At 48.6% G+C, this 9,128-nt stretch overlaps 1 protein-coding gene across 2 annotated transcripts in view; it reads left to right on the top strand.

Annotated features, from left to right (window-relative positions):
• Nucleotides 1-480: 480 nt before the first annotated feature.
• The window catches only part of RBBP8NL (RBBP8 N-terminal like), a 50,269-nt gene continuing 41,621 nt past the window's right edge, over nucleotides 481-9,128 (top strand). For both annotated transcript variants that reach the window (XR_013230624.1, XM_077335793.1), the window contains exon 1: nucleotides 481-677. The gene's annotated coding sequence lies outside the window, so the exon portion shown is untranslated. The remainder of the gene's footprint in view (nucleotides 678-9,128) is intronic.

Below are 9,128 nucleotides of genomic sequence, written 5' to 3'. Positions count from 1 at the left end.
TGGCCCTCTGGGGTCTCTTCCAGCTCTGTGGGATTCTGATCCTGGGATCCCCAGGCCCCACCCAGGGACTGGCATCCCTACCCCCACCCGACTGATGGCTAACCCCAGTTCCTAGCCTTCTAATCCAATTAACAAACATGGTGAGAAATGCAGAGTTCAGCCAGCTTATCTAAGCTACCTACAATGATGCAAAAGGAAGCAATGAGTTCCCATCTTCCTGCTAGATGCCTCATGGGGGGGGGGAGGAGCGGGGGGGGGGGGGAGGCATGGGCCTGTTTTGTTAAGGTGATTGACTCTGACCAAATACGCCGAGCCGAGCCGAGCCGTAATTATGGGAAAACAATCAAATCTCTATGCGAAGCCGGCGCTGGACCCGTCGGGCCTGTTCTTTGTATTAGAGCAAAACCCGTTCCTCGGCTTCGGCGCCACTGAAGTGCCTTTCTGCTGCTGGAGTCAAGAAAAGCAAACCAGTAGAACCAGCTGGACCGAAATACAAAAAGGAAAAAAAAAAAAGAAAGAAAGAGAAAAGATTATGGCTTATTGTCTGTGCAAATTTACCCACACTTCCCTCTCTGATGTCTGCAGCATTCGCCGGGCTGTCCGCGTCTTAAGCATGACCTGATAGAAGAAACGGGAGCAAGAAAAGGGCAGAGGCAGAGAGAATCCCCTGGCCTGGTGTGAGTACTGCCGGTATCATATTCAGGGTGGATTTTGTCCAGGGGTTTACTGCTCAGGTTTGGAAGAACAGAACGTGTGGCGTGCCACTGTTCCGTGTATCACGGACGTGTCTAAAAAGATGTGCGTTCAACCAGGTGTAGGCCGCTGACCTCCCCAATTTCCTTCATTCTAAAGGGCTTTGGCCGGGATTTGTAGAAGTGTTGGAGACATAACGAAACGTGAGTTGTGCCCACATCAAGCACGGTTGTTACCGACAGTGTCGTCGGCATGATTTCATTGTGCATTCTCTGGTCGATCAATCTGGGAGACTGAATTTTCGATCTTTGTTCTTCCTTCGTTTGTATATTTGCGAGGTTGCCTCCGCAGAGTTTAAGCCAGCTGCGTTTTCAACCGGGCTTTCCCCTCGGTGCGGAGGAGGCGTTGGGGACCACAGGGGTCTCCTTTGGGTTTTGATGGACAGCCCATCCTGAGATTTTAAACGGGGGTCTTCAATGGGTTGTTTGCTTGTTTGTTTTTTATGGTCATTTGATTGCTCTGGTAAGCCTCCTTGAGTCCTGCACAGTGAAAAAACGATGGACAAATTTGCCAAAGAAATAAATAAGGAGTAGTCCGAGGCAGGTCTCCTCAGGGGTAAGACCCCCATTTTATTCCATGAAGCTTCCTTCCAGCAGCCAGATAATCCAGCCGAGCACAATCTCATCCGTACCTGATAGCTCAGCAAGGTCAGGACTTGGATGGGAGACAATTGGAAGACTGGATCTGCTGGGAAGAAGCAGGCAATTGCAAAATTCCTCTGCTCATCTCATGGAATCATAGGATCATAGAGTTGGAAGGGACCGCCAAGGTCATCTAGTCTAACCCATTGCAGAATGCAAGATATTCACTATATCTCTGGCCTTGAACACCCCCAGGGTCCTTAGGTTCCTACCAATAAGCTGGCTGTTAACTTATTCCGTGTGAGACAAAATTTTGTCATATGTTTTGAAAAAGGGATGCAGTCATGTAAAGAAGAAGAGTTGGTTTTTATACCCTGCTTTTCACTGTCCAAAGGTATATCAAAGCGGCTTCCAATCACCTTCCCTTCCTCTCCCCTCAACAGACACCCTGTGAAGTGGGTGGGGCTGAGAGAGCCCTGATATTCCTCCTCAGTCAGAACAGCACCATCAGGGCTGTGACAAGCCCAAGGTCACCCAGCTGTCTGCATGTGGAGGAGGAGCGGATGATTAAAACCAGCCTGTCAAATTAGAAGCTGCCACTCTTAACTACTATGTCACACTGGGTCTCTTAACCTCAGACCAAGACACTATCAAGCCCATGTGGTGTCATGATGCAGACTGGCAGCCTCTGATCCAGAGAACTGGGCTTGATTCCACACTCCTCTACATGCTGGGTGATGTTGGGCCATTCCCAGTTCTCTCAGAGCTCTCTCAGCCTCCCCCACCTCACAGGGTGCCTGCTGTGAGGAGAGAAAGGGTAGGCAATTGTAAGCCACTTTGAGACTCCTTCAGTCAGTGAAAAGTAGGGTGCAAGAAAAGAGCTCTTCTCTTTGTCTAGTCGTGCATCCTATTTCTGACAACCTGATGTTCCCAAGAAAACCTGCCTTCCCTTTTTGAGTTGCTAATTCCTGGAAATTTGGGGGTATATCCAAGTGTGGGTGGAATCTGAAAAGGAGAGCAGAGTGTGATTGTATCATAGTCTGGTTTGGTGTTGGGGTTAAGAGCAGCAACCTGTAATCTGGAGACCTGGGTTTGACTCCCCATTCCTCCACATGCAGTCAGCTGGGTGACCTTGGCTAGTCACAGTCCTATCAGAGCTGTTCTCACAGAGCAGTTTCTCTCAGAGCTCGCTCAGTCCCACCTCCCTCACAGGGTGTCTGTTGTGGGGAGAGGAAGGGAAGGCGATCGTAAGCCACTTTGAGACTCCTTTAGGTAGTGGGAAATGGGATATAAAAAACGACTCTTCTCTTTCTTCTCCTTCTCCTTCTCCTTCTCCTTCTTCTCCTTCTCCTTCTCCTTCTTCTTCTTCTTAAACAGCCATTTTCTCCTCTGTAGTCTAGACTTCAGTTGTAACTCTAGGAAATCTCCAGGCTCCTCCTAGAGGTGGGCAGCCATATTTCTCCCATTCAGAGCGACACCCCCTCTGTAAGTTATAGAAGCCAAATACCCATCACAGTGGGACATGTCCCCTTTGAGGAAACCTGCATGGAAGTATTAGCTTGAGCAGCCATCTTCACCCCAAATACATCCTTTAAGAAAGGATTTTGGAGGGTAGGTCGGGAGAAAATGTATCTCTCATCGCTTTACATGCAAGTATGTGTGTCTTTTAATATCAGCCTTTGAAGGGGCTCTGAATGTGGGCATTCAAAGTTTGCGGCGAAAAGAGCTATTTCCGAGCGCAACAAGAAAGCTGGGGACATTCGGAAATTTGTAAAGTTTTTAAGCCTTGTTGTTTTTAATTTGTAAAGTTTTTAAATATTGGTACCTGCAGAAGGGCGAGGCATAAATAAAAATGCATCATTCTTAAACGTAAAGGTATCCCCTGTGCAAGCACCGAGTCATGTCTGACCCTTGGGGTGACGCCCTCTAGCGTTTTCATGGCAGACTCAATACGGGGTGGTTTGCCAGTGCCTTCCCCAGTCATTACCGTTTACCCCCCAGCAAGCTGGGTACTCATTTTACCCACCTCGGAAGGATGGAAGGCTGAGTCAACCTTGAGCCGGCTGCTGGGATTGAACTCCCAGCCTCATGGGCAGAGCTTTCAGACGGCTGCCTTACCACTCTGCACCACAAGAGGCTCTGCATTATTCTTATATTATAATTATAAAAGAGAAGCAGCAGCGTCTGTGGTCCATGGGACAGAATGGCCCAGGGCTTCCCTGCTGTGGGTCAAGAACTTGAGGGCTTGCCTCCTCATTTTTGGCTCTTGAGTTAGACCAGGCCTTTGAAGGATTTCCCAAATGGGTGGGAGACATGACAAATGCAATTTGTTATGCATTTTTAAGAATTCATTGAACATTTATCAGGTGATAGAAGAGCCTCTTGTGGCGCAGGGTGGTAAGGCAGCAGACATGCAGTCTGAAAGCTCTGCCCATGAGGGTAAACGGTAATGACTGGGGAAGGCACTGGCAAACCACCCCGTATTGAGTCTGCCATGAAAACGCTGGAGGGCATCACCCTAAAGGTCAGACATGCTTGCACAGGGGATACCTTTACCTTTACCTTTAGGACAATCTTGGGTCAAGTTGACCCACATCCCTCTCTCCAAATGGCCAATGATGGGCCTGGAGGGGGTGGGGAGGGGAGGGGCTGGTATACACCTTTAACTGATACATCTGTGACCTATAGAGAAAAGAAGTGTTCCCTTTTAATGTTTTTTTTAATACCTTTAATGGCCTCTACCTCTGTTTAATACATTGCTTATCTTTAAACCGCCCGTGGCGCCACGGGCGCCACGGACTATATAATTCGGTAAGGGGAGTAGAGGTGGGATTAGTCCGTGATGAGGAAGGGTCCGGATTGGACCCTTCCTCATGACAGACAATTGGAGGGACCAATCGGCAGGCGCAAAGCGCCTGCCGATTGGCCCCTCCGATTCCCAGTTCCTCCCGGCCTGACGCGGCGAGAGGCGCGAAGCGCCTCTCACCGCGTCAGGCCGCCGACCCAGGGAGCCCCCGATTCCCAGCTCCAGGAACTGGGAGCCGCGCACAGCGCGGCTCGCAGTTCCTCCCGGCCTGACGCGGCGAGAGGCGCGAAGCGCCTCTCTGGCCGCGTCAGGGCGCTGACCCAGGGAGCCCCCGGCAGTCGTGCGAAGCGCAGCGAGAGGCGCAAAGCGCCTCTCGCCGCGTCAGCCCGCAGCCAACAGAAGCTTGCAGCCGCCGACCAGCCCGCCGCCGCGACCAGCCCGCCCCCGACCACTTCGGTAAGGCCCTAGCGCCCGCTGCATTCCCCTGCAGCGGGCTTGATTACTAGTTTAATATATTTGAATACATTTGTGCCCCACAAACTCTTGGATTCTCACCTGTTTTTCAGGTTGGGGTGTTTGTTTTCCCTTCCTTTCTGTGGTTTTTTAATTTGGGGAGGACAAGGACCTCAGCAGGAGACGACGCCATATCCCATTGTGGTTCTAAACTTTTAATTTGTTTTTATATCGTGGGATATAATGGCTTTACGGAGCATTTTGTCAACCGCCCCGAGACGGAAGGAAGGAAGGAAGGAAGGAAGGAAGGAAGGAAGGAAGGAAGGAAGGAAGGAAGGAAGGAAGGAAGGAAGAAAGAAAGAAAGAAAGAAAGAAAGAAAGAAAGAAAGAAAGAAAGAAAGAAAGAAAGAAAGAAAGAAAGAAAGAAAGAAAGAAAGAAAGAAAGAAAGAGTCCCCCCTCCAAAGCATGCATTTTCTCTAGAACTGATCTCTGGAGTCTGGAGATATGCTGTAATTCCAGGGGATCCCCAGGTCCCCCCTGGAGGCTGGCATCTCGGGTATTGCCCCACGTTCAGCTCAACCGGGACTTGCTGTAAGGACTAACTGGTCATTCCACCTCACGCATTAGCATGGGGTGCGTTTACCCAGAGAGGAGGTGGTGGCTGGTGTTGGAGGACTTTTGCTTACTCCGGAGTTCAGACTGGCTGCACAGCTTTTCCCGGTCTCACCTTGCCAGGTATTGTCAGGGCGAAAGATTGCTCTAATGCTATAGGGCAGTACCAGGCAATAGCAAATACGGAGGGTGGAGGCCCACAGAAAGCAGCTCCAGTCTCTGCTCTACCTGTTGGGTGACTTGACACTCGGTGCCTTTATCAAGTGCTCTGCGACGTCAGCCTAGGAAGCGCCATGCAGTTCTCCGGAGATGGACCGTGGAATGGGAGGCAGCTCACTTGGAGATACTGGGCTGAACTGCAATTAGTCTGGTCTGCATAGCTCCCAAAACATTGGAGGCTCCTTTATATCTCGTGTGGCCGGGAGATCTTTGGGACTGACTGGCAGCCAGGCTCAAGGCTGCTTTCCCATTGCCTCAAATTCCTTTGAGGAACTCCATCCCATCCAAATACTAACTAGAGACTCTCAGAGGTGGTTTGCCATAGCCTGCATATTTGTTGTTGTTAGTTGCGAAGTCGTGTCCGACCCATCGCGACCCCATGGACAATGATCCTCCAGGCCTTCCTGTCCTCTACCATTCCCCGGAGTCCATTTAAGTTTGCACCGACTGCTTCAGTGACTCCATCCAGCCACCTCGTTCTCTGTCGTCCCCTTCTTCTTTTGCCCTCGATCGCTCCCAGCATTAGGCTCTTCTCCAGGGAGTCCTTCCTTCTCATGAGGTGGCCAAAGTATTTGAGTTTCATCTTCAGGATCTGGCCTTCTAAGGAGCAGTCAGGGCTGATCTCCTCTAGGACTGACCGGTTTGTTCGCCTTGCAGTCCAAGGGACTCGCAAGAGTCTTCTCCAGCACCAGAGTTCAAAAGCCTCAATTCTTTGACGCTCGGCCTTCCTTATGGTCAAACTTTCACAGCCATACATTGCAACTGGGAAGACCATAACCTTGACTAGACGCACTTTTGTTGGCAGGGTGATGTGTCTGCTTTTTAGGATGCTGTCTAGATTTGCCATAGCTTTCCTCCCCAGGAGCAAGCGTCTTTTAATTTCTTTGCCTGCATATAGTATCCTTTTTTTATAATTCTTGTGCCATTGAATGTTTTGTGATAATATTCATGTCATGGTTCCTTTCTGAAGGCTTTCAGCTTCTGAGATCCTAATGCTTCGGTTAGACCGTTTATGCACTGGAGGTTTCATGCTGGGTTGTAGGCTGGAGTTTTAGTCATGGCAGGTTGCCCCACCTCTTCCTGCACCCACATGGGGGAGCATTTGGCCTGGTGCATCTCATCTGGCTTGGATTTGTGCTCCTGTACGGGAGCTGGGCCAGTGAAGTTCCCAGTGCATAAATGGTCTTATTGAGCATCCCATTTTTATGACTACATGGACTCACTTCTTACTGGTCCCAGTCAGCGAGGCGGACTACGGTTAGCATAAAGAAAATTAAAATAAAGTCCATCTCCTGAAAATCTTGTTTGTCTTTAAGGCACTACTAGATTTCAGTCTTGAACCCCCAAATTGTGGGTTGTTTTGGCTTGCTAGTGGGAAAGCCTGGCTTGCAATCTCTGATCAGCCTTGAAAATTCCCTGGATGCCTTTGGGGAAGTCACTTTGTCTTGGGATTAAGATCGTATCTCCATGAAATGTGGGAAAGAGAGTCTCTGCTCCCTCTCAGACAGCGAATCAGAGGCTTCAAAGCTCTTGGCGCATTGAGAGAGCTGTGAAAAGGTCCTCGCGTTACATAGATGATTTGGAGGACGGGATTGAGGGGGACTTATTAAAATTGCAAATGATATGAAAATGGAAGGAGTTGCAAACACAGCAGAAGACAGAATGATACAGGATGATCTTGACAGGCTGGGAAACTGAGCTAAAATGCATAAATGTAAAATTCTGAATTTAGGTAGGAAAAATCAAATGCATCATTATAGGATGGGGGAGACCTGTCTTGGCAGTAGTATGTGTGAAAAGGATCTAGGAGTCTTAGTAGACCAGACATTGAACATGAGTCAGCAGTGTGACTCGGCGGCTAAAATGTCAAATGGAATTTGGGAATGTATCAAAATAAATATAGTGCCCAGATCACATGAGGTAATGCTTTACTCTACTCTGCTTTACTCTACTCTGGTTCGGCCTCACTTGGAGGACTGTGTTCAGTTTTGGGCACCACAACTGAAGAAAGATGTAGAGAAACTGGAGTATGTCCAGAAGAAGGCTACGAAGATGGTGAGAGGTTTGGAGACCAAGACATATGAGGAAAGGTTAAGGGAGCTTCGTCTGTTTAGCCTGGAGAGGAGACAACTAAGACGTTATATGGTAGACATCTTCAAGTACATGAAAGGCTGTCACAAAGAGGAAGGAGCAGAGGTGTTTTCTGTTGCCCCAGAAGGTTGGATCAGAACCAGTGGGATGAAATTAATTCAAAAGAACTTTCAGCTAAACATCTGGAAGAAGTTTTTGACAGAGCTGTTTCTCAGTGGGACAGGCTTCCTCAGGTGGTGGTGGGTTCTCCTTCCTTGGAAGTTTTTAAGCAGAGGCTGGAGAGCCATCTGACAGAAATGCTGATGCTGTGAACCTAGGTAGGTTGAAAGTGGGTGGGCAGAAGGGATTGTGTTGGTGCTTGGCTTTTGGGGGCCCTTTCTTGCAGGCCCAGGGAAATGTTGATTGCCACTCTTGGATCGGGAGGGTGGGGGCATCATCTGGGCATGGAATCGGGGCCACTGTGGGTGAGCAGGTAGTTGTGAGTTCCTGCATTCTGCGGGGAGTTGGACAAGATGACCCTGGAGTTCCCTTCCAACTCTAGGATTCTATGAAATGTCCAACTGATCTGCCTAGAAGTTTCATTTGATAGCCTTCCCGGCAAAACAGATTTTTCAAAACTTGCAGGGGCCCCTGCAAGGTTAAATTTTAGTGTCGCTACATAGCACTTCTGCAAGATCGCAACCCACAGGCCAATGGTAGCGAGGGATGCGGTGGCCCTCTTTCCAGCGTAGGTCCTCTGTGATGTCAGAGCCGACAAGCCAATGATATCAAGGGAGAAAACTCTGAAGTGAGCAATCACAGAAAAGTGCCAGAGCAAAGAGGTCAGAGGCTTGAGCTGGGGTTGATTCTTGTATCCCTCAGCTCTTAACCACTTATCTGGTGAGGATCATTTCATTAATTAGCTTTCCCACTTTTCCTCATGTTTGCTTGTAAGCAATGACAAGTAGGGTTGCCAACAGCCTGGAGGAGGGTAATCTCCTGGAATTATAGCTGAGCTCATAGCTGCATTAATTGCTTATTTAGGTATGATTTATTTAGCACCTGTATTCCATATCTCCTGAAGGATATGGCTTCTTTGGAAGATGGACTGCATGGCATCATACCCTACCAAGATCCCTTTCCTTCCTAAATCTCACCCTCAAACTTCCAGGTGTTTGTACACCTGGGCTTGGCCACCCTATGAATAATTCATTGCCAATCCACTTTCAATGCACTTTAGTGATGGTTTGACAGTCTATGTTGCTGTTTCGCAAACAGGACGCTTTCACAAATGCTCAATAATCAATCAATCAATCCCTCTCAGGGACTGTTTACAAGGGGATTTAGCCGTTACACACAGTAAAATTGGAAGTGCATTGGAGGTGCATTATTTGGGGTGTGTGAAAGTGCATTGGAAGTGGATTGAAAGTGCGTTATTGAAAGTGCATTGAAAGTGCATTATTGAAAGTGCATTGGAAGTGGATTGAAAGTGCATTATTTTGATGGGTGAAAACTCCCTGTACTGTAAAACCCTGTTGCAAAAGTACATTAAAATTAGTCTGAAAGTGCATTATTCAGCATGGGCATAAGCACCCAGTTCACCTGCCCATTTCCACACATTAGGCCTCTATGA

This window comes from Paroedura picta, chromosome 4, assembly GCF_049243985.1.
Source record: "Paroedura picta isolate Pp20150507F chromosome 4, Ppicta_v3.0, whole genome shotgun sequence".
NCBI lineage: Eukaryota > Metazoa > Chordata > Lepidosauria > Squamata > Gekkonidae > Paroedura > Paroedura picta.
This window is presented reverse-complemented; position numbering and strand designations above follow the sequence as displayed.